The 25,696-nt window shown below is 40.0% G+C and overlaps 1 protein-coding gene across 1 annotated transcript in view; it reads right to left on the bottom strand.

Annotated features, from left to right (window-relative positions):
* Nucleotides 1-25,696, bottom strand: part of LOC140725868 (catenin alpha-2-like) — a 212,821-nt gene that overhangs the window by 26,560 nt on the left and 160,565 nt on the right. The gene's annotated exons all lie outside the window — the stretch shown is intronic.

Raw genomic sequence — 25,696 nt, 5'->3', positions numbered from 1 at the left:
ATCATCAGAAAATTTATAGATGGTATTTGAGCTATGCCTAGCCAGACAGTCATGTGTATATAGAGAGTAGAACAGTGGGCTAAGGACACACCCGAAGTGTGCCAGTGTTGAATGTCAACAAGGAGGATATGTTATCACCAATCCGCACAGATTGTGGACTTCCGGATAGGAAACCGAGGATGCAATTGCAGAGGGAGGTGAGAGGCCCAACTCAATCAGGATTGTAGGAATGATAGTATTAAATGCTGAGCTATAGTTGATGAACAGCATCCTGACACAGGTGTTTGTGTTGTCCATGTGGTCTAAAGCTATGTGAAGAGCCATTGAGATTGCATCTGCCATTGACCTATAGTGGTGATAGGCAACATAGTACATCATATAGAAAACATTGTACATCATTCAAAACTCACGAAATGGACAGTTTAATAGAAAAGTATCAAAGATTTTGGAAAAGGGAAAAACATACGTTTACAGAAACAAATGTTTCTGGATGGGTTAGTGGGGAATGTACAGAATGGCATGATGTAATTTCTACAGACCTATGTCTTGGGAATAGCCGGGCATATAAAATTGACTTCTTGCTTTGTTAAAAATCCAACTAAACTTATTGGAACATGTGTGGATTGAGTTAAGACCAAAAGATACAGGAGCAGAATTAGGTCATTTGGCTCATCGAGTCTGCCCTGCTACTTCATCATGGCTGATCCATTTCCCTCTCAGCCACAATCTCCTGTCTTCTCCCTGTATCCCTTCATACCCTGACAAATCAAGAAGCTATCAACCTCTGCGTTAAATATGTCCAATGACTTGGCCTCTACAGCTGAATCACTACTCTCTGGCTGAAAAAATGAAGGTTAAATAATGACAAATTTCCTTTGACGATTAGTTTATAGGACACACATCTTTTTCTGAAGACAGCAATAACAGATTAAAGATGGATACTGAGAGATATCAAGTACATAACAATCAGTTGTTCACTTGCACAGCTTGTTTAATTTCTACTTTTTGTGCCTGGGGTGCTTTCTAACTGAGCGATCATGATCTTTCACAAAATGTGTGTAATTTTCATTTCATTGATTTTATTGGAAAGGAAATTAAGTTGATTTGACAGTCAGTGGGTGGTCTACTCCTCCAGCTTACAGCACAGGAAGCAAAGAAAATAATAATCCATAATGCACTCGAAGACCCATGACCAGCAGGGCAATACATTCAGTACTGTAAATTAGCATTAGGCTGGGCCATTCATTATCAAATGTTTTCCTTCTATATCAACCATTTTCCATGATTCTATTTATACCTGTGTTGAAAAATTAAATGCATAACCCAACACTATGCTCACAAAATAATTTTTAATAATATCATACAACTTTTACAGAAGTACAGAAACCAGCCCTTTAACTTAACTTGGGTGTTGACATATGACCATATTATTACGACTGAGATAGAAGAATGGCTGACTGGCAGAATGCAAAGAGTGGGAATAAAGGAGCCTTATCCGGTTAGCTGCCAGTTACTAATGATGTTCTGCAAGGATGTGTAGGAACCACTTCTTTTCAGAAATCAGAGGTGCAAAGGGACTTGGGAATTCTAAAGGTTAACTTGCAGGTCGAGTCAGTGGTGAGGAAGACAAATGCAATGTTATCATTCATTTTGAGAGGACTAGAATATAAGAGCAAGAATGTAATGTTGTGGCTTTATAAGGCATTTGTCAGACTGCATTTGGAGAATTGAGAGCAGTTTTGGGTCCCTTATTTAGAAAGGGAGTGCTAGCATTAGAGAGGGTCCAGAGGATGTTTGCGAGATTGACCCCAGGATTGAAAAGTATGAAGAGTGTCTGAAGTTCTGGGACTGTACTCACTTGAGTTCAGAAGAATGAGGGGATATCTCATTGAAACCTATTGTGTCTTGAAAAGCTTGGATAGAGTGGATATGGAGACAATGTTTTCTATCATGGGGGAAACTAGGCAGGGCCTCAGAATAAAGGGACATCCCTTTAGAATAGAGATTAGAAGGAATTTCTTTAGCCACAGGGTAGTGAATCTGTGCAATTCATTGCCTGAGATGGTTGTGGAAGACAAGTCATTGGGTATATTTAAAATGGAGGTTGATTGTTTCTTGATTAATAAGAGCATCAACAGTTATAGGGAGAAGGCAAGAGAATGGTGTTGAGAGGGATCATAAATCAGCCATAATGGTATGGAGAAGCTCACTTGATAGGCTGAGTGTCCTAATTCTGCTCCTATATTTTATATTCTTGTGCAACTCAACATGGAAAAAGGCTATCTGACCCATCACACCCATGCCAAATATGTCATCCTTCACATCCAAATGAATCCCATTTCCAGAACATGGCTCAGGCCCATCTATACCTAGGCAATCCAAGAGCTCATCAAGACACTTTTTACATGCTATTAAGGTTTCTACTTACATCACTCTCTCAGGTAATACCTTCCACATTCTCACCATTCTGAGTGAAAAGATCCCCCTCAAATCTTCTCGACACTTAACTCCTTACCTGAGGTCTATTACTTGGCTCTTATTTTGGGGAAGTTTCCTGCTCTCTACTCTGTTTATATTTCTCATAATATTATATGCCTCAATCATGACCTTTATCCCTTAGCGTCTTCTACACCAAGGAAAACAGATCAAGTTTCTCCAATCTCTCCTCGTAACTGAAACATTCCATCCTGGACAACATCTTGGTGAAGAAAAGATGAGTTCCTTTCAAATCAGCCATGATCACATTGAATAGTGGGGCAAGCTTGAGTTGCCTACTCCTGTTCCTATCTTATACCACCCAGATGACCAAAAAACTCAGGAAACTCAACATTACTGACAATAAAGCAGGCATTTTGTCTTTTCTTTAAACCATTTTATGGAACTATTTTTGAAAGTTGAATTTATTTCTGCTCCAATCCCTGCCTATACTAATAAATTCCACAGCTTCACAAAAGCATTAAAATTATTTCCCCCTCTCTATTATGTCAACATTTTCGCTTTAATAGTAATCAAAAAGCAAAAAAAAGTGAAAGCTGGAAACACTCAGTAAAGCAGGGAAACACTGTACAGACAAGAATATCCAATGACAATACTTGCTAAAAGTTTTTTAAACATACATGATCCAAATCCTTTGCACTCAAAAGACCAAAACCAATTGTGTTCAGAGTCCTGTTGGCCTTGAAGAATAAATTCATGTGCAGACAAGAAAGAAATATAAGTACATTGTTAAAGTGAAGAGTAATTATGTAGGGTCCTGTTGACCCATGGAGCTGCAGGCTCATAGCTCTAGTGATCAGATTCAATTCGGATCTTCAGTGGAATTTCAAATTCACAAATTCTCCCTGTGAACAAACAGATTCCCACTGGGTGCTCTGGTTTCCTCCCATAACTTGCTGTAGCAGGAAATTGGAGTCACACTGGTTTATAGTTACCATTTTCAGCACAACATCAGGGAACTCTTCCTGTCCTGTACTATTCTGTATTCAATGTATTGATAATCTAGGAAACTACAGGCTTTATGTCAGTAGTAGTGAAATTACCGGAAAAAAAATTAAGGGACTTTGGTTTATGCTTCACTTTGAAAGGCAAGGGCTGATTATAAGGAATCAATATAACTTTACACTGGGGAAATCCTGGCTCACAAATCTAACTGAGATTTTTGAGGAGGGAACTAAGAAAGTTGACGTCCTTCATTGCAGGCTGCTCCAAAAGATAAAAAGCATGGGATCAAAGGTGTTTTGGGAAACTGCATCCAAATATGCTTGGAAACAGGAGGCAGTGGTTGTTTTTCTGACTTGAAATTTGCAACCAGTGGTGGTACCACAAGGATCAGTGCAAGCACTATTGTCGTTTGTCACATATCTTGAAAAACACCACTGCTAATTGTATATTCTGGGTAGCAAAAAAAAGAGTACCGGTAGTTGGTAATCACTCTAAAATTTCTTAGAATTATAAGAATCATAATTCACAAAAAGTGGGATTGCCAACCATTTTATTTTAAATCCCCATTTCCATTCCAACGTGGCAGTCCATGGCCTCCCTTTCTGTCACAATGAAACCACTCTCAGATTAGAGGAGCAACACCTCATATTCCATCTATGCAGCCTCCAAACTAATGGCATGAACATCAATTTTTCCAACTTGCAGTAATATCTTCCCCACTCCCATGATCCACTCTCCTCTCCTATCAGATTCAGCATAAAATGTTAACTTTTTATTCATCTCCATGGATGCTGCCTGACCTGCTGAGTTCTTCCAACATTTTGGAAAAGCCACTGCACTGAGGCAATTCCACTCTCTCAACCTCAGAAGTCTAGGTCCAGTGGTATGAATAAACCAGGGTTTTCTTTGTTTGCAGTGGATGACCATAATATCTCCTGTACCTTGTCATGCCTTTCACTCTCCACGGAACATTGCAGAACTGCCCTCCTGGCCGTTGGATCTCTCTGTAGATCTTATTCACCAAGTCTGCCAGAGTTGACTTTGCATGCTAGGACAGACATATCCCTATTGCACCAGGGTACGAGGCCGCCAGCTACCCTCACCTGGTTTAGAGGGTTTGTCAAAAGCGGTATACCAGGTGTGGCCATTGTCACAGGCAAATAGATACTTGTGGTCAGAGGTTAGAACTGAGTGTCCAACGGGGACTAAACGTGAGTGAGCTGCCCCAGAATAGACATGACAAATCCCTTACCCAGAGGTGCTACCCCTCCCTGAACTCCCCAATAGAAGTGTTTTAAAGTTATGAGAAGCATAAATAAGGTAAATAATAGTCTATTTCTCAGGGAAGCAAAGTCCAAATCTAGACAAGCAAATTTTGTTCAACATATACTTCAAAGTGTTCTTAATTCCTTCTTATATCCTAGCTTCAAATGACAGATTATCTTCCTTACAGAGGCATTTTAAAACAAGTTAAATTGCAAAATTGGTCACATTATTTTTACTGCTGTTTTATAATCTCTAAAACACTATAATTTTTGGATTTAAAATATTTCTCCAAATTTTCAATCCTCAGGGACAATCTTAAAGTGTAATTCATCTTTACACTTTATTTTAATATATTATATAAAAAAATACAATTACTATCCATAATTCTCACTGTTCCTGTCTCTTACTGTTCAAAAATATCAATTCTTGATAATGGGCCATTAATAATAAATTTCATAGCTGCAATTGCTAATTAAATAGTTTCAAGCCAACACAAAGATGGGAATTTCATTGACTTAAATTTGTCAGGAAATCTCTACATTTGGATACTAATACACACATTCACAAACATTTCCATATTTCCACAATATTACTCCAATGACATCCACATTCTATCCTATCCTATATTAATTCACACTTTTACCACTCCATTGATAATCTATTTCCTACACTGCCTACAGAAACACCACACTCCCAAATTCAGGACAAACAAAAGTTTGTGGTTCTTCATCTACTCTAGGTTAGGACAGTAAGGAATAGGAAGAAGGCCATCTACCATTCGGAGCAAGAAGGCTGCGAGTGAACGGCTGATTTTCGGACCCAAGGCAGTTTTTACCACTCGGGGTAAAAGAGAGGCAAGACTGCGCGGGCGTGTGACGTCAGCCAGTGGAGCGCGAAAGGTTTAAAAAGAAGACCGCCATATCCAGCAGGCAGTAGAGTGATAGGGTTTGGCTCAACGGGCTTAGGAGGTAACAGGACGAGGTGAGGTAGATTTACCAGCGTTATTTGCAGAAAGGAGGAAGTATGTGTGTGAACCCAGTTTTCAGTGCTCGGTGTCAGATGTAGGAGGTCCTGGAGTCTCCCAGCCTCCCGGATGGCCATATCTGCACCAGGTGTGTCGAACTGCAGCTCCAAAGGGACCCAGTTAGGGAACTGGAGATGCAGTTCAATGACCTTCGCCTGGTCAGGGAGAGCAAGGAGGTGATAGAAAGGAGTTAGAGGCAAGTTGACACACCGGGGCCATGGGAGCCAGACAAGTGGGTCACAGTCAGGAGGGGGAAGGGGAAGAGTTAGGTCTAGAGAGTACCCCTGTGGTTGTACCCCCTGACAATAAGTACTCCTGTTTGAGTACTGTTGGGGAAGACAGCCTACCTGGGGGAAGCGACAGTGGCCGTGCCTCTGGCACAGAGTCTGGTCCTGTGGCTCAGAAGGGTAGGGAAAGGAAGAGGAAGGTAGAAGTGATAGGAGACTCTATAGTTAGGGGGTCAGACAGACGATTCTGTGGACGCAGGAAAGAAATTTGGATGGTAGTTTGCATCCCAGGTGTCAGGGTCCGGGATGTTTCAGATCGCGTCCAAGATATCCTGCCATGGGAGGGAGAACAGCCAGAGGTCATGGTACATATTGGTACCAATGACATAGGTAGGAAAAGGAAAGAGGTCCTGAAAAAAGAGAAAAAAAAGAAAACAAAAGTTAGGAAGGAAATTGAGAAGCAGGACTGCAAAGTAATCCCGCATCTCGGGATTACCGCCTGTGCCATGTGACAGTGAGAATGGGAATAAGATGAGGTGAAGGATAAATGCATGGCTGAGGGATTGGAGCAGGGGGCAGGGATTCAGATTTCTGGATCATTGGGACCTCTTTTGGGGCAGATGTGACCTGTACAAAAAAGGACGGGTTGCACTTGAATCCCAGGGGGACAAATATCCTGGCGGGGAGGTTTGCTAAGGCTACTGGGGAGAGTTTAAACTAGAATTGTTGGGGGGTGGAGACTGAACTGAAGAGACTGGGGAAGAGGAGGTTGGCTCACAAATAGCGAAAGCTTGTAGACAGTGCGAGAGGGAGGATAGGCAGGTGATAGAGAAGGGATGCGCTCAGACCGAAGGTTTGAGATGCGTCTATTTTAACACAAGGAGTGTTGTGAACAAAGCGGATGAGCTTAGAGCATGGATCAGTACTTGGAGAAATGATGTGGTGGCCATTACAGAGACATGGATGGCTCAGAGACAGGAATGGTTACTTCAAGTGCTGGGTTTTAGATGTTTCAGAAAGGACAGGGAGGGAGGCAAAAGAGGTGGGGGCATGGTACTGTTGATCAGAGATAGTGTCATGGCTGCAGAAAAGGTGGACGCCATGGAGGGATTGTCTACAGAGTCTCTGTGGGTGGAGGTTAGGAACAGGAAGGGCTCAATAACTTGTCATGATGAGAGATTTTAATTTCCCAAATATTGATTGGTATCTTCCTAGAGCAAGGGGTTTAGATGGTGTGGAGTTTGTTAGGTATGTTCAGGAAGGTTTCTTCACATAATATGTAGATAAGCCTACAAGAGGAAAGGCTGTAGTTGATTTGGTAGTGGGAAATGAACCTGGTCAGGTGTCAGATCTTTCAGTGGGAGAGCATTTCGGAGATGGTGATCATAATTCTATCTCCTTTCAATAGCATTGGAGAGAGGTAGGAACAGACAAGTTAGATAAGTGTTTAACTGGAGTAAGGGGAATTATGAGACTATCAGGCAGGAAATTGGAAGCTTAAATTAGAAACAGATGTTCTCAGGGAAAAGTACAGAAGAAATGTGGCAAATGTTCAGGGGATATTTGTGTGGAGATCTGCATAAGTATGTTCCAATGAGACAGGGAAGTTATGGTAGGGTACAGGAACTGTGGTGTACAAAGGCTGTAATAAATCTAGTCAAGAAGAAAAGAAAAGCTTACAAAAGGTTCAGAGAGCTAGGTAATGTTAGAGATCTAGAAGATTATAAGGCTAACAGGAAGGAACTTAAGAAGGAAATTAGGAGAGCCAGAAGGGGCCACGAGAAGGCTTTGGCAGGCAGGATTAAGGAAAACCCCAAGGCATTCTACAAGTATGTGAAGAGCAAGAAGATAAGACGTGAAGGAATAGGACCTATCAAGTGTGACAGTGGGGAAGTGTGTATGGAACTAGAGGAAATAGCAGAGGTACTTAATGAATACTTGGAGTACTATGCTCAGTACTGGTCGTCTCACTACAGGAAGGATGTGGAAGCCATAGAAAGAGTGCAGAGGAGATTTACAAGGATGTTGCCTGGATTGGGGAGCATGCCTCACATGAATCGATTGAGTGATCTTAGCCTTTTCTCCTTGGTGCAACGGAGGATGAGAGGTGACCTGAAAGAAGTGTATAAGATGATAAGAGGCATTGATGGTGTGGATAGTCAGAGGCTTTTTCCCAGGGCTGAAATGGTTGCCACAAGAGGACACAGGTTTAAGGTGCTGAGAGTAGGTACAAAGGAGATGTCAGGGGTAAGTTTTTTTTAAACACAGAGAGTGGTGAGTACGTGGAATGGGCTGCCAGCAACGGTGGTGGAAGTGGATACGGTAGGGTCTTTTAAGAAACTTTTGGATAGGTATATGGAGCTTAGAAAAATAGAGGGCTATAGGTAAGCCTAGTAATTTCTAAGTTAGGGGCATGTTCAGCACAACTTTGTGGGCCAAAGGGCCTGTATTGTGCTGTAGGTTTTATTCTGTTTACGTACAGGTGGGGTTTCGCAACTCATTGCCTCACCTGACTGGAGGAGGCAATACTACTTTTCACTATGGAATAAGGGATAAGGGTTAACTTCAAATAAGTTTATAAAACCTTAAGGAGCATAAATATCATAGACAATCTTTTCCCCAGCATTTTGGAGTTCAAAACTAGAGGGCACAGATACCAGATAGGAGGGGAATGATTTAAAAGATACCCGAGAGGGAACTCATTACACGAAGGGTCCTGAGTATCTTAAATTAGGAGCCTGAAGAAGTGGGCAATGCAGGTATAATCAAACAACACACACAAAATGCTGGTGGAACACAGCAGGCCAGGCAGCATCTATAAAGAGAAGCGCTGTCAACGTTTCGGGCCGAGACCCTTCGTCAGGACTAACCAAAAGGAAAGATAGTAAGAGATTTGAAAGTAGTGGGGGGAGGGGGGAATGCGAAATGATAGAAGACCGGAGGGGGTGGGCTGAAGCTAAGAGCTGGAAAGGTGATTGGCGAAAGTGATACAGAGCTGGAGAAGGGCAAGGATCATGGGACAGGAGGCCTCAGGAGAAAGAAAGGCGGGGGAAACACCAGAGGGAGATGGAGAACAGGCAAACAACTAAATATGTCAGGGATGGGGTAAGAAGGGGAGGAGGGGCATTAACGGAAGTTAGAGAAGTCAATGTTCATGCCATCAGCTTGGAGGCTACCCAGCCAGTATATAAGGTGTTGTTCCTCCAACCTGAGTTTGGATTCATTTTGACAGTAGAGGAGGCCATAGATAGACATATCAGAATGGAAATAGGATGTGGAATTAAAATGTGTAGCCACTGGGAGATCCTGCTTTCTCTGGCGGACTGAGCGTAGGTGTTCAGCGAAACGGTCTCCCAGTCTGCATCGGATCTCACCAATATATAAGGCCACACCGGGAGCACCGGATGCAGTATACCACACCAGCCGACTCACAGGTGAAGTGTTGCCTCACCTGGAAGGACTGTCTGGGGCCCTGAATGGTGGTGACGGAGGAAGAATAAGGGCAGGTGCAGCACTTGTTCCGTTTACAAGGATAAGTGCCAGGAGAGAGATCGGTGGGAAGGGATGGGGGGATGAGTGGACAAGGGAGTCGTGTAGGGAGCAATCCCTGCAGAAAGCAGAAAGAGGGCGGGAGGGAAAGACGTACTTGGTAGTGGGATCCCGTTGGAAGTGGCTGAAGTTACTGAGAATTATACGTTGGACCTGGAGGCTGGTGGGGTGGTAGGTGAGGACAAGGGGAACCCTATCCCGAGTGGGGTGGTGGGCGGATGGGGTGAGGACAGATGTGCGGGAAATGGGAGAGATGCGTTTGAGAGCAGAGTTGATGGTGGAAGAAGGGAAGCCCCTTTGTTTAAAAAAGGAAGACATCTCCTTCGTCCTCGAATGAAAAGCCTCATCCTGAGAGCAGATGCGGCGGAGACGGAGGAATTGTTAGAAGGGGATAGTGTTGTTTGAATTTCCAGCATCTGCAGATTCCCTCATGTTTGCTCTTTAAATGCAGGTATAATGTTGACATTTAAGAGGCACTTAGATAGATATATTTGTAGGGGCTTGGAAGATTTTTTGGTTGAACATGGGCAACTGTGACTGCAGGGAGGATGCTGCGATTGGCTGAAGGGCCTGTTACGGACACGTTACACTATGATGCTATTGCTCTCTAACCCAGGCACCATCCTAGTAAACCTCTTCTGAAATGTCTGCAAAACTTCCATATCCTTCCTGTAGTAATGCAACAAAACTATATACAATATTTAAAGTGTAGCCTAAACTGAGATCTTTTCACACTGAGAACATGACTTGGAACTCTTATACACCATGCCCCTAGTGATGAAGATAAGGATGCCAGTATGCTTTTTTACCACCATCTTTAGGGAGGGACAGACTAGGACATTACGGCCTTTGTGCTGGGGATCTTGGTCTTATAGAACATGCTGACTTTGCTTTGCTTATCCTTCCAATAGATTTGGAAGCATTTTATGGAAGTTGTGCTGGTGTTATCTTTGCTGTGGTTCTTTTTCATAAAGTCTCAGATGCATACAGAAGGGCAAGGACCACAGGTGCTAATGTAGACTACAATCTACCTCATTGTGATCTTGCACCTTATTGCTTATTTGTACTGCACTTTCTCTGTAGGTGTTACTTTTATTTTGCACATTTTTAAAAACTTGTTCTAGCTCATTGCACTGTAATACTTTGATTTGTATAGACCCTAAGCAAGACATGCTTAGCATTATATCTCAATACAAGTGACTATAATAAACCAATTCCAATCCAGTGTTTGTGGACATGTGAATGTGTCACACATCTCAATTACAACGTCCTTCAAAAATGCAAGCCTGCTCAGCAGTGTGTTTCAGGTAGAAAGTGGTGTCTGTAAAGACTGAGAATAGCCAATGAGAGAATACAGGGAGATCTCAATCAGTTAGGTATGTGAGCAAATGGCTTCCAATCCTGATAAATGTGAGGTATTGCATTTAAGGAGATCAAACCAGACAAAAACTTATGTAGTGATTATTAGTATCTTGGAGAATCTCTCTGTACATATGGATGCAGAAGTCAAGAGCAGTGTAGATGGCATAGTGAAGAAGGTATTTAGCATGCTGGCTTTCATCAGTCAGGGCACTGAATGTATTGGAAAGATGCGTGCAGTTACACAACATGTTTGTGAGGCCTCACTTGAAGTATTGTGCACAGTTTTGCTCGCTCTACTATAGCAACGATGTTACTGAACTAAAAAGAATGCAGAAAAGATTTACAAAGATGTTGTCTGAACATGTGTCCTGAGTTACAAGGAGAGATTGTGTAGACTAGGACTTTATTCCCCAGAATATAGGAGATTGTTAAGTGACCAGACAGAGTTACATAAGATCGTGAAGGACACAGACAGGGTGAAAGCATCTAGTCTTTTACTAGAGACAGGGTGCTAGAAACAAGAGGGCATAGGTTTAAAATCAAAGTTAAAAGATTTAAAAGGGACATCAAGCACAGCTTCTTCAAGCAAGAACCAGAAACAGTGGTCGTGGCAGGCCTATTAGCAAAGTTTAGAAGTCATTTGGATAAATACATGAATAGAACAGGTTCAGAGGACGATAGGATAAACGCTGGTTGTTGGGACCAGTTCACTGGTGAACACAGCTTAAGACAAATTAAGTAAAAGGGGAAAGATTCTGAGCAAATATCAAGAACTGGTGTGTGTGTGTGTGTGTGTGTGTGTGTGTGTGTGTGTGTGTGTGTGTGTGTGTGTGTGTGTGTGTGTGTGTGTGTGTGTGTGTGTGTGTGTGTGTGTGTGTGTGTGTGTGTGTGTGTGTGTGTGTGTGTGTGTGTGTGTGTGTGTGTGTGTGTGTGTGTGTGTGTGTGTGTGTGTGTGTGTTCTCAATACAACTTTGTAACAAAACAAGTTCTACAAGTCTTGTTCAAACAATTTAACTGAAAAACTGACTCAAAAATAACAGCATTGAAATAAATGTACTGCCTTTAGGTTGCCAGTAGGTGGCAGTTGCTTTCAAAGAATGAACACAGCAATTTATAACAATATATAACCATATAACAATTACAGCACGGAAACAGGCCATCTCCACCCTTCTAGTCCACGCCGAACGCTTACTCTCACCTAGTCCCACTGACCCGCACTCAGCCCAAAACCCTCTATTCCTTTCCTGTCCATATACCCATCCAATTTTACTTTAAATGACAACACCGAACCTGCCTCTACCACTTCTACTGGAAGCTCATTCCACACAGCTACCATTCTCTGAGTAAAGAAATTCCCCCTCATGTTACCCTTAAACTTTAGCCCCCAACTCTCAACTCATGTCCTCTTGTTTTAATCTCCCCTACGCTCAATGGAAAAAGCCTATCCACGTCAACTCTATCTATCCGTTTCATAATTTTAAATTCCTCAATCAAGTCCCCCCTCAACTTTCTACGCTCCAAAGAATAAAGACCTAACTTGTTCAACCTTTCTCTGTAACTTAGGTCCTGAAACCCAGGTAACATTCTAGTAAATCTTCTCTGTACTCTCTCTATTTTGTTGACATCTTTCCTATAATTCAGTGACCAGAACTGTATACAATACTCCAAATTTGGCCTTACCAATACCATGTATGTCCTATTTGGATTATTCCTACCAAAATGTAGCACCTCACACTTATCAGCATTAAACTCCATCTACCATCATACAGCCCACTCTTCTATCTGACCTAAATCTCACTGCAAATTTTGAAAACCTACTTCATTATCTACAATGCCACCTACCTTAGTATCATCTGCATACTTACTAATCCAATTTACCACCCATCATCCAGGTCATTAATGTATATGACAAACAACATTTGGACCCTGAGGCACACCACTAGTCACTGGCCTCCAACCTGACAAACAGTTATCCACCACTAATCTCTGGCATCTCCAATCCAGCCACTGTTTAATCCATTTTACTACTTCAATATTAATACCTAATGATTGAACCTTCCTAACTAACCTTCCGTGCGGAACCTTGTCAAAGGCCTTACTGAAGTCCATATAGACAACATCCACTGCTTTACCCTTGTCAACTTTCCTCGTAACCTCTGCAAAAAATTCAATAAGATTTGGCAAACAGGACCTTCCACGCACAAACCCATGCTGACTGTTCCTAATCTGACCCTGTCTATCCAGATAATTATATATACCATCTCTAAGAATACTTTCCATTAATTTACTCACCACTGACGTCAAACTAACAGGCCTATAATTGCTAGGTTTACTCTTAGAACCCTTTTTAAACAATGGAACCACATGAGCAATACGCCAATGCTCTGGCACCATCCCTGTTTTTAATGACGTTTTTTTTTAAACTTTTTTTTTATTGCGTTTTCAAGTAATTACAGAAGTTTCTAATGACATTTGAAATATTTCCGTCAGAGACCCTGCTATTTTCTACACTAACCTCCCTCAAGGTCCGAGGGAAAATCCTGTCAGGACCCAGAGATTTATCCACTTTTATATTCCTTAAAAGCGCCAGTACTTCCTCCTCTTTAATCGTCATAGTTTCCATAACTTCCCTACTTTTTTTTCTTACCTTAAAAAATTCAATATCCTTTTCCTTAGTGAATACCGAAGAAATTGTTCAAAATCTCCCCCATCTCTTTCGGCTCCACACATAGCTGTCCAATCTAATTCTCCAAGGGACCAATTTTATCCCTCACTATCCTTTTGCTATTAATACAACTGCAGAAACCCTTCGGATTTATTTTCACCTTACTTACCAAAGCAACCTCATATCTTCTTTTAGCTTTTCTAATTTCTTTCTTAAGATTCTTCTTACATTCCTTATGTTTCTCGAGCACCTCATTTACTCCATGCTGCCTATGTTTATTGTAGATATCTCTCTTTTTCTGAACCAAGTATCCAATATCCCTTGAAAACCATAGGTCTCTCAAACTTTTAACCTTTCCTTTCAACCTAACAGGAACATAAAGATTCTGTACCCTCAAAATTTCACCTTTAAATTACTGCCATTTCTCTATTACATCCTTCCCATAAAACAAATTGTCCCAATCCACTCCTTCTAAATCCTTTCGCATCTCCTCAAAGTTAGCCTTTCTCCAATCAAAAATCTCAACCCTGGGTCCAGTCCTATCCTTCTCCATAATTATATTGAAACTAATGGCTTTGTGATCACTGGACCCGAAGTGCTCCCCAACACATACCTCTGTCACCTGACCTATTTCATTCCCTAACAGAAGGTCCAACACTGCCCCTTCTCTAGTCAGTACCTCTATGTATTGCTGCAAAAAACTATCCTGCACACATTTTACAAACTCCAAACCATCCATCCCTTTTACAGTACAGGTTCCCAGTATATGTGTGGAAAATTAAAATCTCCCACAAATTTTCAATCCCCATTAGGTGGTCTATAATACACCCCTACAAGTGTTACTACACCTTTCCCATTCCTCAATTCCATCCAAATAGTCTCCTTAAACGAGCCCTCTAATCTATCCTGCCAGAGCACCGCTGTAATATTTTCTCTGACAAGCAACGCACCACCTCCCCCTCTTGTCCCTCCGATTCTATCACACCTGAAGCAACAAAATCCAGGAATATTTAGTTGCCAATCACACCCCTCCTGCAACCATGTTTCACTAATAGCTACAACATCATATTTCCAGGTATCTATCCATGCTCTAAGCTCATCCACCTTTCTTACAATGCTCCTAGCATTAAAATAAATGCATTTAAAAAATTCTCCACCTCTTCCTCTCTGTTTATCTCTAACAGTACAAAGAACTTTACTGTCTTCTTTTTCTTCCTTCTTCCATGCATCTGTTCCTACACTCAGGTTCCCCTCCCCCCTCATATCTAGTTTAAATCCACTGGAGCCTCTCTAGCAAAACTACCTGCAAGTATATTTGTCCCCCTCCAGTTCAGATGTAAACTGTCCTGCCAGAACAGGTCCCACCTTCCCTGGAAAACTACCCAATTATCTATAAATCTGAAGCCCTCCCTCCTGCACCATGTCTTCAGCCAAGTGTTGATCTGCACTATCTTACTATTTCTAAACCCACCTGCATGTGGCACTGGTAGCAATCCTGAGATTGCTATCCTGGAGGTCCTGTCCTTTAACTTGGCACCTAGCTCCCTAAACTCACCTTTCAGGACCTCCTCACTCTTCCTACCCACGTCATTGGTCCCTACATGGACCATGACATCCGGCTGCTCACCCTCCCTCTTTGAGAATACTGAGAACTCAATCCGAGATATCGCAGACCCTGGCACCAGGGAGGCAACAGACCACCCGGGATTCTCGATCTCTTCCACAGAACCTCCTATCTATCGCCCTAACTATTGAATCCCCTATCACTACTGCTCTCCTCTTTTCCCTCCTTCCCTTTGAGCTGAGGGTCCAGTCTCGGTGCCAGAGACGTAACCACTGCAACTTGTCCCTGGTAGGTCGTCCCCACCAACAGCATCCAAAACGGTATACTTATTGTTGATGGGAACGGCCACAGGGGTGCTCTGCTCTTCCTGCCTATTCCCCTTCCCTCTCCTGACAGTCACCCAACTACCTGTCTCCTGACTTTTAGGGGTGACTCTCTCCCTGAAACTCCTGTCTATTTCTGCCTCTGCCTCCCGAATGATCCGGTTCATCCAGCTCCAGTTCCCTAACACGGTTTGTCAGGAGCTGCAGCTGGATGCACTTTTCGCAAGTGTAGTCATCAGGGACAGCTGTGCTCGCCCTGACTTCCCACATACTGCAAACGGAGCACTCAACTGCCCTAACTGCTGCCTCCATTACCTACTCCTAATCTAATTAGATTAATTAAAGGAGCTTACCCAGCCTTACCTCACCTGGAGTGAAGCTCACAGTCAGCCTCTGTTCACTATTTAAATTTGCCCACTGCCTCACTGGCCGACTTTCATGTGCTTGTGCAGTCGTGCTCTGTTCAACCTCGCCTCTGCCTGTTCTCGCCGAAGCCTGATTGAGCCAAAGCCGTCCCACTCTTCCTCAGTCCACTCCGACAATGGCCACTACAACGATGGCCGCTGTGTATGGTGGTCTTTCTTTTTAAACCTTTAGCGCGCTACATCACGCGCCTGCGCTGTCTAGCCTCTTTGCTGTGATCAGTTAAAAAAAAGCTTCTCTCTGTGCTTCTTTTACCTCTTCCCTCTCTGCCTCTTGCTGCGATTTAAAGAACCGTTGAAAACCGTTGAAAAATTTAAAGTAGGTGTTTCCGGTGACGTCATCGTCGAGAATGGCAGCTTAAGTCACTAGCTCCTCCGGAAAAAACACATATTAAGCCCCATTAACCCATCAAATATAATATTTTTTCAAAAAATATTTGAACTGAAAAGAGGGGCAAGAATGGGGAGAAGAAATAGAATTTATAAAAGTGACACTGTGGAGCCTGCATCCGAGAGGAGTGCAGCGAGCAGCTCTCCTACCCAACCACGTGCTAGCGAGGCAGACGCTGGGCCTTGTTCAGGCGAATCGGCTAATATTTTCGAAATCCTTAAAGAGATAAGGGAGTTCCGGAAAGAAGTAGAGCAGCAGCTCCGTGATAGTAAGGCAGAGCTCGCCAGCATTAATCAAAAAATAGCGGTGGCAGAGACTCGCATTGAGAAGGTGCAAGATTGCGTTCAAAACGTGGAACGGATACTGAGCAAGACAATAAAAATAATACATCACCAAGAAGGTAAAAAGCTTGACCTGGAGGAAAGATCACGGCGGAAAAATATCAGAATCTACAACGTTCCCGAAGGAGCGGAGGGCTCATCTATGATGGAGTTTGTTGGAAAGTTACTGCGGGATGCTCTGGATCTTCCCCCGGCTATGATGCTGGAGGTCAAAAGGGCCCACTGTGCGTTAGTCCCAAAACCTACCCAGGATAGAAAGCCACGCTCAATAATAATAAAATTCCTTCGTTACAGCACCGAGGCGGAGATTCTACGAAGGGCTTGGGGTAAGAAGAGAGTGTTTTTAGAGGATAAATTAATATATTTTGACCAAGGTTACCTCCACCGCGGTCCTCCAGAAATGCAAAGAATACTCCGAAGTAAAGCGAGTATTAAAGCAAAATAAGATTAGATTTCAAACTCCGTACCCTGCTAAACTTCGAGTGTTTTATGGCATCGGGACACAGTTCTACCAGACAGTGGAAGAGGCGACTACAGACCTGAAGGCCAGAGGGTTGCCCGTCAGCATGACCAAAACAAAGGAAAGCCTGGCTGAGGAATTGTCCTGCTCGGCTTGGGAAATAGTGTGAGAAATGAGAAGGCAGGAGACGGGAGGAGGCCAAGAGAAACATATCAGGAAGAGACCGGGAGTTTCCCAAAGACAGCCCTCACCCCCTTCAGAAGAGCCATAAGGTTCGGCTAACTTTAATAATGTTCAGAAGCTAAACAGAAGCAAAAGTACATGGTGATATATCTATCTTGAGAAATACTTATTATAATGTGGATTTTATATTACTTAGTTGTTATTCTTTATTCACTCACTTACTCCTTTTTCCCCACCAAAATGAGAATATATATATGTGTGTGTGTGTGTGTGTGTGTGTGTGTGTGTGTGTGTGTGTGTGTGTGTGTGTGTGTGTGTGTGTGTGCATATATGTGTATGTGTGTAATGTGTGTGTGTGTATATGTATGCATATATATATATATATATATATATATATATATATATATATTTGTGTGTGTGTGTGCATATATATATATATATATTATATAGGAGGAGTACACAGGGAAATCTGTTCTGTGTAATGGATTTGTTCACTGACTTTAATGAATACTGCAATGGGGGCCGTCAACTCACAAGTAGGAGGGGTTATCCCCCACAGCTAGACATTTCCTCTAGCTCAACGCAGGGTCATCTGCTAGACACCTCAGCCTTGGAATCGCACGTTCGTTGCCATTTTTGTTATTATTTGAGTTTCTTGGTTCTTATTTGTTCAGGGAGTAGATCAATTAAGTTTTATTCTAATTTCAATGATACATTGACAGATAAATACAGATGGCTAAGGACAAGGTAAAATTCATTTCTTTTAATGTAACTGGGCTATTAAATCCAATCAAACGTAAGTGAATTTTATCCAAAATGAAAAAAGAACAAGCCCATGTAGTATATTTACAGGAAACTCATTTAACTGACAATGAGCATAAAAAACTAAAGAGAATGGGCTTCACTAATCTGTTTTTCTCCTCGTATAAATCAGGACATAGGAGAGGAGTTGCTATTCTTATCTCAAGTAAGCTAAAATTTGAAAAAATATTCAAAATGGGAGATAAAGAAGGCAGATATATTCTGGTAAGGGGGAGTATAGATGGCAATTCAGTTACTCTATTGAATATATACGCACCCCAGGGAAGTGATATTGGTTTCTTTCAGAAAATTACAGATATTATGGTAACAGAAACAGAAGGTCTCCTGATATGTGGGGGAGACTTAAATTTACAATTACAACCAAACTTAGACTCTTCCAATAGAAAAACCTATGAAACAAAATCTTTACATAAGAAAGTTAATATGCTTTTTGAGGATGTTGGTTTAATTGATATATGGAGGGACCTTTTCCCCGACAGAAGGGATTACACTCATTATTCTGCTCCACAATCTGTATATACAATAGACTATTTCACAACATTTGAAAAAGACAAAGACAAAATAAAAACCTGTGGAATTGGGACTATAGATGTAAGTGACCATGCGCCTATATATTTATCTGTTGATTTTGACTTACAACCAAAGAATACTATTTGGAAACTAAATTCAAGTCTACTCAATGATCCATACTTTAAGGAACAAATTAAAAAAGAAATTGGTCTCTACTTAGAATTTAATGATAATGGAGAGGTTTCACCTCCCATTTTATGGGATACTCTGAAGGCGGTCTTAAGAGGGAAAATTATAGCGATATCTTCATTTAAGAAAAAAATAACGAATAAAGCATCAGAGGAATTACAAAATAGGCTGAAGGAACTAGAGAAAAAAAACACAAATTCAATTTGGCACAGGATACATTAGGGGAAATTAAAAGAATTAGGAATGAAATAAATAATTTGGCTACGCAAGAAATCAGGAAAAACTTAGTGTTTCTGAAACAGAGACATTATGAAAGTGGATCGAAACCTATGAAAATACTGGCGTGGAAACTGAAAAAAAAAGGCAGAAAATACACTTCATAGAATTAGGGACCCAAGAATGAGAATGAGAAAAAATAAGCTAAGTGAAATTCAAGAAGCCTTTGAAGTGTTTTACAAAACACTATATTCCAAAGTTCCAGTGGGAAGCATAACCCAAATTGACACCTTCTTGAATTCTCTAGAGTTACCCACTTTAAGCGAAGAACAAAATAGAATGATGGCTGCTGACATAACTAAAGTTGAATTAAAAGCTGCAGTTAGAAGGCCTAAATTAAGCAAGTCACCAGGATCAGATGGGTATACGGCAGAGTGGTACAAAGAATTTAAAAATAAGTTAATTCCTGTTTTACTCCCCACACTGAACTGGGCTCCAAAAAAGGCACAAATGCCACCCAGTTGGAAGGAAGCAATAATCTCAGCTATACCAAAAGAAGGCAAGGATAAAATGGAATGCGGGTCATTTAGAACAATATCCGTTCTTAATGTAGATTATAGGTTATTTATCTCCATCATGGCCAAACGATTAGAGGAGTTTCTACCCATACTGATACGTAATGATCAGACAGGCTTTATACAACAACGCCAGACTCAAGACAATATACAAAGGACACTTCACATTATGGATCATATACAAAAAAATAAAATCGAAGCAATAGTGATAAGCGTGGATGCTGAAAAAGCATTTGATTTGGTTAATTGGAGTTTTCTTTACAGAGTTTTACATAGATTTGGTTTCCAAGACACAATTATTAAAACTATACAGACACTATATGACAATCCTACTTCTAGGATTAAAATCAATGGATATTTATCAAATAGTCTTACCCTAGAAAGGGGCACGAGACAGGGTTCTGCATGGTCACCGCTACTCTTCGCATTATATCTGGAACCATTAGCTCAATACATCAGACAAAATGAAGATATCAGGGGAATTACTATTAAAGGGACAGAGAATAAATTGGCTTGTTATGCGGATGACATTTTGATCTATCTAGGGAAACCAACATACTCTTTACCTAAATTGATGCAATCCTTTGAACAATATGGTCAATTATCAGGATACAAGATCAAAACCCAATTACTTTCATATTACTATAGCCACCAAGAGAAATTGAAAGTCGATACCCCTGGGCATGGCACACAGAGCCTTTCAAATATTTGGGCATCATTATGCCAAAAGATTTGGCAAAATTATCAGAATGTAATTATCAGCCTTTATATAAAAAAATTAAGGAAGATACGGCAAGATGGAGCCTGATTCCTTTTTTCAGTCTCAGTTCAAGGATTGAGTCTATTAAAATGAATATACTGCCCAGACTGTTATATCTCTTTCAGACCCTACCAATAGAGATTAATCAAAATCAATTCAATGAATGGAACAAGATGCTATCAAAGTATATTTGGCAGGGTAAAAGGCCTAGAGTTCGTCTCAAAACTTTGCAATTAGCAAAGGAAAAGGGGGGATGGGGCCTACCTTCTCTTAGAGATTATTATTTTGCAGCACAGTTGAGAGCTGTGATACGTTGGTGCAACCCATCATATGATGCTCAATGGAAAAACATTGAGGAGCGGGTACTTCCCATCCCCATACAAGCAATTTTGGCTGATAACAACCTGCAAAGGTACATAAATACTATTGATAACCCATGGGTGAAATTGACTCTTAAAATATAGAAAACTACTATAAAAGAATATAATCTAGAGGGAGATATTGCAATTCTTAAATGGTGTGCATATAACTCTGATTTTACACCAAATAAACTGGATGCTAGATTTAAGGACTGGACAGCTAAAGGAATAACAATTCTTTGCAACATAATGAAAGAAGGAACACTGTTCAGTTTTGAAATGCTTAAAGAGAAACACTTATTAGAAAAACAAGATTTTTATCGGTATTTACAGATGCGACAATATGTTAATAAAATGCTTAAAAATGTAACCAAGGCAAGTACATGCTTGATAGAGCTCTTTAGAAAAGCATATAATTCAGATAATGGTAGTAGAATCATTTCAAGCATGTACAAGGGGTTGTCAAATCTTAAAACACATTTGACTTCATACATTAAAACAAAATGGGAGAAGGAAGGAGGGATAATTATATCTGAGGAAGAATGGACAACAATATGGAGATATCAATGGAAGTGTACCAATTCACAGAAATGGAGGGAGTTTGGATGGAAAAACTTGATAAGATATTTTATTACACCCTCTCAGAAATCCCATTATGATAGTAACCTCCCTGTTTGCTGGAGAAATTGTGGAAATCAAAATGCAAATCATTATCATATTTTTTGGGACTGCCCTGTTATCAAAAACTATTGGAGGGGGATACACAATGCCCTACAAGACATCTTTAAATGTGAAATACCCTTGGAGAGTAAAACCATATATTTTGGATATATACCTCAAGAATGGTTGAAAAGAGATAAATAGTTAATAAATATACTGCTGGTGGCTGGTAAAAAGACTCTTACTAGGAAATAGTTATCACAGGAGAGCCCAACTTTCAATACATGGATGGAAATTACAATGGACATTTACAAAATGGAGAAGATAACAGCATCTGTTAATCATAAGATGGAACAATTTGATTCATACTGGGAAAAATGGTTTAACTACATAATGCCTCATTGGCCTGATTTTATTCTCACAAATCAATGAATCTGTTGTAAAAAAAAATATCACTCCCTACTTGTACATAGTTCTTTCCTTTTGCTTGTTTTTTCTTTCCACTCTTTTCTATAAGATAAATACTTTGTGGAGATTTTGTGATATATATGATTATATGATCCATATGTACAATGTCTGAAATACATCTTATGGAAATTTTTGTTTGTTGAACTTCAATAAAAAAATAAATTACAAAAAAAAGAAATATTGAAAGTACTTTTGAGAGTAAATTGAAAAAACAAATATCAAGTTACCTTCAGCAACAGGCATCCCACCTCTCCCGTCCCACATATTGATAGTGGCTCCCTGATGCCCGCAAATTATATACAATATCCTGGAAATCGATTTCTTTTGGAGAGCAAGTGAGGGGAAAGAAAGAGATAGAGAGATAGAGAGAGAGAATGAATGAATCCTGATCGGTCTCTCTTTGTGCTAAGTGGACCTATCAGTTTTCTCTGTGGGTGGGCTTTACAGTAAACCTCTCTCTTTCATTGTCCATCAGTTCACTTTAGTGTCCTGCAGCACCATGGCAGAGTATTCCAAAAAAAAGAAAATATAAAACGTACTTCACCCCAGACTACACTAAAGTGTACCCCTGACTAATAAGGATAAAAAATAATGACAGCGTTGCTTGCTGCCCTGTTTGCAACAGTAACTTTTCTATTGCCCATGGTAGGTTAAATGACTGTAAAAGACATGTTGAGGTGAGTTTAACAGGTGTCATTTGTTCATTAGCATAGCTAACATTATTTAAACTAGTTGGCTAGCTGCTAAGGAGCTACTCTATTGATACTCTACGTGATGAGGCCAAACTCCCTGTAGACTTGCTTAAAGTTGTAATGGAATAAAAAAAATGACTCCATGATAATATAATGTAATTGTGAATCTTGTGAATCTGATGTCTTGCAAAATTAACAAATTCATTGACACAGACCGCTATGAGGTTGAGACTTCCGGCAAAATGCTCAAATCTGCCAAGCAAGCCACATCACGGTACAAGGAAAGTTTGAAAAAGAAATAGAAAAGCTATCTGCATTAGCATTAAATTATTGTGTTCTTTCATAATCAAATGTACTGTATACATACACCCTTGGAGGTCGAACTGGGGGAGGGATATGGGGTTGCGGGGGGCAGGGGTGGTGGTGCTGCCTCCCTGAAATAAGTTTTTGCAGGGTGGGATGTCTGCAGCAATGATTTTGATATTTTAAAAACAGCCCAAATCTTACCAAATGTGCAATTTCAAAGAAGATGAAAGTTACTGCTGAAATGCCAGATTGCAAAATGATGCATTTTGGAAGGTACAATGAGACAATGTATTATTTTTAAAAAGATGAAGCAACAAAGAAAACAAAGGCTAAGTATGGCACAGTTTCATATGGGTCCATGGGGAAATAATCTTCACATGGGGATAATTTGCAATGTCGCTAGTTCCACCATTGTCTGTCTCCTTCCTTTCAGACATGTCTTAGCATCTCTTCATCCTCTCCTCTCATCCTTCTCCCATCTCTGCAATAGTAACAAAGCTAAAAGGCCAAACTACAAAACAGCTATCATTCATTAGTACTCTGGAGGAGAATACATCTTTTTCAGCCATGGTGGTACTCCAACAAATAGAAGTTTGATGCAATAAATAACACAATATATAGTTTTGTTGATTACGATAATTAACAATAGAAAGAGTGATAACATGGAAATAAATTATACTGTGCATAATTATAAAAGATGAGAGACTGGCTAAAGTATTTGAAGATGTGAAAATTTCAGAGCTTTAAAAAAAAATGAGGTAAGTGAGACGAATTGATTAATAGCTTCAGAGTTGATATCAGCACAATAGGTTGAATGATCACTGCGCTGTATAGATTACGATTTAATTATAGTCATGATTGCATTAAATATTACAAAATTATTAAGGCCTCCCAACTGATAGACTTTGCTTAAAGATGCTCTTAACTTGATGAGCAATGACCTTAAGTGCCTATTGTCATTGCAGATGTGCAAAAATGTACCAAGACTGTCATTCATCATATTCATTTTCAGCTTGTTAGTACAGAGCAACTTAACATTATAAAATGTTCTTAGGTTCTTATCATGAATGGCATAAGAACAGGTCAGCCCTTTCGAATGAACCAGGCATGACAGATGCCACACATCCTAAAGTTGATCCACTGATAGCCAAACCAAAGAAGATCCCAATATTAACTTAGCTTTATGGGAAACCCCCTCTTCCAGAATTATAAATCTAAGCTAAACAATTAAACCATTCTTTCCCTATCGCCACACAACACAACAATTTACAGATTAGAAGCTGACAAAGCTGATTAATGTTGCAATGGCTAAGACTAATTAAGTTACTGGGTTATTTGATCCTCACTCCTTTAACTAGTCTTTTTTTCAAAATTGAAATTGATCACATAGGTTACTTTGTGGAGAAAATGGCCATAATCTACATTTTATTGTTGCCTTTTATATTCAAGCAACTGCTGTGATTATAAAATCAACAATTCCTACTCCATTTATTTCCTATTAGCAAGCCTGTATAAGTTGAACCTAGGTCAAAAATGATGACTCTGAAACTGCAATCAGATAGCCTGAAAAATGTAATTTTGATGTGATTTTCAATTAAAAATCTTTAAATGGAGGATATAAAAGGATCTACAATTGCAAGTATCTTCTAGTGATCAAACTATTACACAATTGTAATAATCTGGCTTAATGCACTCGATCAAACATTTCACCTTAAGATACATGTGTGTAAAAATATTTCACCCATTCCCTCCTTCACAGAGAAAACAATACTGCACATTATTAAAACTAATGGAGTTTCTTGTGATCTAAATACTAAAATGGATATACTATAAGAAAGGAGAAATAAGTTTAAAAACTAAAAGTAATCTAGTGTAGATGCAAACATTTGGAAATATAAACAGCAGATGCTGGAAATACTCAAAATCAGGCATTTTCTGTGGAGAGAGGAATATTAATATTTCAGCTTCTGATCTCAGGCTCTGATTTCAGGTCATAAGTTTCTCTCTCCGCCTAAGTAATTCCCCAATCTACTGATTACTTACAGCATTTTTAAAAATGTATTTGGAAGCCACAACCACAAAACCATCAAAGTTCTCTTCATATAACAGGAAGAGGACTTTGTTCAGCAAAACTAAATTGTATTAATTTTTTAAAATCTACTTTTGAATTGAATTCAAATAAATCCTATTTTTTTAAAAAAACTACATAGTTAAATTGATTATAAGGATCATGTTTAAGTTCTATTTTAATGAAAAGGAAAGAATTGTACCAGGTTAAGAAAATTCATTTTATTTTCACAGGTAAAAAAATTCAGAATTTTGGATCAAGTATTAAATCCAAAGGGATTGGCATAAATAGCATCAAGGTCAATGCAAATACTGTGGGACAAAGAGCCTGTTACTGAGCTGCACTTTACTATGTTCAGAGCATAATCTTGGGCATGTGAAGGACAGAACGAAAAATAAGAATGCAAGTTCAATCTCACCATGAAAATGACATTTTAAACCACAGACCTTTCATTCCCCCAGTCCTGGAATTTGTAATCACTAAATCAAAAGGTGAAAATTACTTAATACATTGAAGTACCATGATTACAATGATTTAATTAAACCTTTCAGATTCCAATATAGGTTGAAGGTTTAACACTGCCTTCCCAGAATCTCATTCTCCATACAATAGCACAGTCTTAAACCAGAGTCTTAAACCAAAATTTGCAAAAACACATCTAATTTTCCATAGCAGAAAAAAATATATTTTATGCAGCTTTTTGAAAATGTAGACATCGATAGCTAGCATTGGTAAAAGTGATCATTATTGGACGGACAAGCTTTCAGAAAACCTACAATATTCTCATTTCATTGCTATAAAAGGACTGAAAACTGAACACATTGCATTAAGAGCAGAAAATTGTATGCCTTGT

The sequence above is a fragment of the Hemitrygon akajei genome, chromosome 4, assembly GCF_048418815.1.
Source record: "Hemitrygon akajei chromosome 4, sHemAka1.3, whole genome shotgun sequence".
NCBI lineage: Eukaryota > Metazoa > Chordata > Chondrichthyes > Myliobatiformes > Dasyatidae > Hemitrygon > Hemitrygon akajei.
Note: the sequence above shows the minus strand (reverse complement) of the source record. Positions and strands in the feature narration are given on the sequence as shown.